Below are 4,926 nucleotides of genomic sequence, written 5' to 3'. Positions count from 1 at the left end.
GGAAAGCCAAAGCTGTCGAGGACGCGCATGCAGCGTCATTTGACGTCACATCCGCGGACAGCGCGGGAAATTCGGACCCAGAATTGCAGCGCATTATGCAGCACACAGCCTGTTCAAGGCAACAGAGAGATACGCGAGTGGGCTCATTCTTTTTGGTTTTGAACGCTTAATCGCCCATTAGCAGTAAAAAACTTAAAACGCATGTGCATTTCTTCACAAATCCTGCTTCATGAACCTTTAACAGATTGAAGCCATGACATGGAGGCAAAGAACCACCTGTCACAAAGCGAAACTTTGGAATATAACTGTCGCATATTCGTGTCGCCGCCGGTGTGAATGGTTTTGATGCGAAATATTCGCTGCCGAATACTTCGCAATTTCGTGTCGTTTATTCGTTACGTCCGCGGTGTGAAAGGGCCTTCACACTGACAAATGAGGTGGACTCACCATGCGTAAATTGCGTCAGAGCCACTGCCACACACTGCTGTGTTTTGAATTTGACTGCAGCAACGGTTTGGGCCACATTCTTACATACAGCTCCTTTAAACATTAAACCCAAAGCTTGAGAGAAAATCGTATTCCAATTTAAAATAAATGGATCCTCATTTTATTCCCTTAAAAACAAAAAACAAAAGATGTTACCACCAAGTACAACTATACCAGAAAGAGATTTTCTTTTTACAGAATTATCTACACTTTGATAAAAAAAAAGGAAAAAAAAGAAAGAAAATGTTTATTGTGTTGGAATGAGCTGTTCATTTCAACCAACAACTCTGCAGCCTCACTTACTGCTGTCATTTATTTGTAGCATTAATTTCATGAACAATCCATTTCATCACATTTTAAAATCATAAACTTACACAAAATATTTCACATGTGAAATTCTTTTCACTGTGTTTTGATGAGCTATTACAGTTCAATTACTGCAGCCTCACACACAATGCTGCTGCCTTCAGTAACAGTCCTGAGTTACATAACACTCCTACGTCTCTTCTTGCCAGAAACATCAGAGAATTGACGGCCACAAAAACTTCAACTGTACGTTTACTCTCCTACATTGATCCTTGTGTACACGTAAAGATCTTCCTGTTCACAAAATGTCTCATCACAAAACTGCATTTAAATGATTTAAGGTGTCTTAAGACAACCTACTGCCTTATGTACTCCAGACACACACTACAAGAAAATGGTTTAACTTCTGTATGGACTTTCATGTGCCTCTCAAGAGAACAACTGAAGTTTCCTTCCTTGATGGGATTTCATGTGCATCCATGTGCAGCCAAATTCTCCAACTCCATTAATGTTTCCCACAAACACTGCAACCAAATGGCTTCGCTTTTGAATGGACTCTTGCGTGAAACGAAAGATTTTCCTTCTGGGTAAATCCTTTCCCACAAATAGCACAACTAAATGGTTTCTTCCTGTGTGTGGAGTCTCAAGTGCTTATTAAAACTCCCTCGATGACTAAATTGTTTCCCACAGGTAGGACATTCAAATGGTTTCTCTCCTGTATGGACTGTCATGTGTTCTGTAAGAGTCCCTCTTTGACTAAATCTTCTACCACAGGTAGCACAGTCAAATGGTTTCTCTCCTGTATGGACTTTCATGTGTACTTTAAAACCCCATCTTTGACTAAATTGTTTACCACAGGTAGCACAGGCAAATGGTTTCTCTCCTGTATGGATCCTCATGTGTTCTATAAGAGGACCTCTTTGACTAAATTGTTTACCACAGGTAACACAGTGAAATGGTTTCTCTCCTGTATGGATCCTCATGTGTATCTTCAAAACCGTGGTTGTGCTAAATGTTTTCCCACACTCTGAGCAGCGGGGAGACTTCTTACAGTGAGACTTCTTACCAGTGTTACATTCTTCTTCATTTACATGAACAGCTTCACTGTTCAAACCTGACTCAGGTGCTCTGGTTTCTCTCCAGTCATCATCACTGTCATCAGTCTCAGAGGACGACTCTGAGACATCATCATCTGTATCTGGTTGAAGATCTTCATGTTGATCTGAGTCATCGCTGTCTTCAGCCTCAGAGGACGACTCTGAGACCTCATCATCTGTATCTGGTTGAAGATCTTCATGTTGATCTGAGTCATCGCTGTCTTCAGCCTCAGAGGACGACTCTGAGACCTCATCATCTGTATCTGGTTGAAGATCTTCATGTTGATCTGAGTTCCTGGATGGTTCAGATCCTCCACAGTCGTCTCCATTCTCATCCTCACTCTTTACATGAACAGAAGTGAGGGGGAACTCTGGAGTGGTCCATAGTTCCTCCTTTTCTTCTTTAACATGTAGAATCAAGGGGTTCTCCTGATCCAGACTAGAGGTCAACTCAGGAGGATCCTCTGCTTCAGTCTTCAACAGGTGCTGATCACCTGCAGAAACAATGAAACACATCATGAACAACAGAGTCTTCATACTGTCACTCATAACTGCTGCTGCTATGAACCCCAATGATCTTCTCAGTGGACGCTAGTCTGAGCTCAAGGAATTTTGCTCCTGCTATGAGCCTCTGATTGGCCTGAAGTCTCAGAGCTACTTTTTAGTCTCACTTGATTGGATTTTTTCACCAGTACTTTTACTTTTACTTAAGTAAAAGTTCATCAATGTAACAGCAGTGTTTCCCACACATTCATTTATTTGTGGCGGCCCGCCACGAAAGAATTACGTCCGCCACAAATGGATTTTTCGGCTTTTGACTCGCTTGACCGCTCATAAAAGCAATGGGACTCTGTCTGTGAATGTAACTTGTCGTTAACTCACATTAACTCACGCCGTAGTGTTAACGTTAGCCAACAGCCGCTAACCGTCGTTGCCCAGAATTGCGCGGGGCAAATAAAAATTACCGGCGGGCCAGTAGAACCTGTGCAGCACCGACTCGGATTTTCTTAATTTTTATTTTCGGGATTTGAATGCATTTATTTTGAAAGGACAGCTGGAAAGAGACAGGGGAGGGGGGAGAGAGAGTGAGAGGGGGGATTGACGCGGAGCAAAGGGACTGTCAGGTGGAATCGAACTGGGTCGCTGCAGCGGGTGTGCTCTACCAGGTAAGGCTGTCCCGATTAATCGACCTAATCGATTACGTCGATGACGTAAATACGTCGACATGTGCAACATACCGTCGAGTTGTTTCCGATTACGTCGATGACGTAAATACGTCGACGGGTACAACACACTGTCGGGTTGTGAACCATAGACTGTAACGTGCAGCACAAAAACACGTGCTGTACCACAGCAGCACCACGCCGATGAACGAGCACCTGAAGCTGCAACATCGTTCCGTTCATTCACCTCCGCATAGCGCTCTTTCGCTGTTATTGACGCTCTCTCTCTCTCTCTCTCTCTCTCTCACTCACACGCACACACACAGAGCGAAGGGTGCGCGGTAAAAACGAAACTCATACGCGCCCCCCTCCCTCAGACAATCAAACTACCCACCACGGTCTCCTTGCTTTATGTATCCATAGATGTAAACACGTCCTCGTGTTGTCTTTTTTTTTTTTTTTTTTAATCCACTCCGCTGCTGCTCTGTGTGCACCAGGACGCAGCACAGCATGCAGATCGTAAGTGAGGGTGATGTCCTGCACCCCCGGCTTAAAAAACATCCTAGAGGAAACACTGGTCTGCTCCATGACTATACTAAATAAATGTGCCTATTCAAAATCATTGTGCTAATATTTCAGTGTGCACTCTGCTTTATCTGTCTATTTTCCAGGTTAAAGCAAACTGATGTGGCACAGTTTTTCCCCTCCAAAAAAAAAGATTATTTAGAGCATTGGTTCCCAACCTTGGGTCCGGGCCCCCCTCAGGGGGGCGTCAGAGATGTCAGGGGGTCTACAGAGCTTTGTTTGTTCTGAGGTTGTGAGGTTATCAAAATTAGATTTGTGCATATTGAAATTTTAAAATTCCAATAACACATCCAATTGGATAATCAAAATCATCAAAATCAATAGGAACAAAAACCTACCTGCTTATAGGGACTTGATAACAATTATGACACAACAAAGGAAAATTGACATAAAGACAAAATAAAAATAGAACAAAATATAATAAAATAAAATAAGGATGGAACAAAATAGAATAAAAAGGCTTGTCTTTGACAAAAGCAAGGGGGGGGCTTTGAGGAAAAAAGGTTGTGAACCACTGATGTAGAGGAATGCACACCAGAAAGAGTATCTGAAGAATTTAAATAAGAGAAGTGTTCAGAAGTGTTTTTTTGTAAATGACTAATCGTCAACCAAAAAATAATCGTTAGATAAGTCAAAAAATTAATCGTTAGACTAATTGATTAATCGAAAAAATAGTCGATAGATTAATCAGGAGAAAAATAATCGTTTGGGACAGCCCTACTACCAGGTGAGATGTACATCGCTCACGGCTCGTCGTATATTTAACGTTAATCCGCGAGCGGATCACTGACGTTTCACTGACGGTGAGTGGCCACGCTGCTTCATTAACGCCGCCGCTGTTTGACTCGGGGGCCGGGGCAGACGCACGCAGCAACAGTCACCTGTTGCCGTTACCATACCGACGAGCTAACGTGTCCAGGTAATAACCCTGTTGTCAGTAAATACGTGGAGACGGTGCTTCAGATACTGCATTAATACTGAAGCTAAATTGTCCACTGTCCACTGCAGCATGTGAATGCAATGAAAAGAATAAAATCTGAGCCAACCAGCTGTTAAAATGTTGTCCAGGTTAATGTTTTGGCCATTAAAGGCCCTTCATTTCAAGATTTCAACTGTGATCGGGCTTTAAACATGTGGTTGACCTGTTCAGATGGGTGTAACTGCTACTGGTCAAATAATGTGAAATAGCATTTAATTTTACATGTATGCAATGCCATTTAAATTTAATTATAGATAATAATAATCAGGGATGCAAACGGGTCAGGACCAAAAAAGAGAGGAATTTCCGG

General features: G+C 42.5%; 1 pseudogene; it reads right to left on the bottom strand.

Moving 5' to 3' along the window:
• Positions 1-1,196: 1,196 nt before the first annotated feature.
• LOC146977775 (uncharacterized) overlaps positions 1,197-4,926 on the bottom strand; it is a 4,250-nt pseudogene continuing 520 nt past the window's right edge.

This window comes from Trachurus japonicus, chromosome 12 (genome assembly GCF_045865225.1).
Source record: "Trachurus japonicus isolate A0001 chromosome 12, Traja_1.0".
NCBI lineage: Eukaryota > Metazoa > Chordata > Actinopteri > Carangiformes > Carangidae > Trachurus > Trachurus japonicus.
Note: the sequence above shows the minus strand (reverse complement) of the source record. Positions and strands in the feature narration are given on the sequence as shown.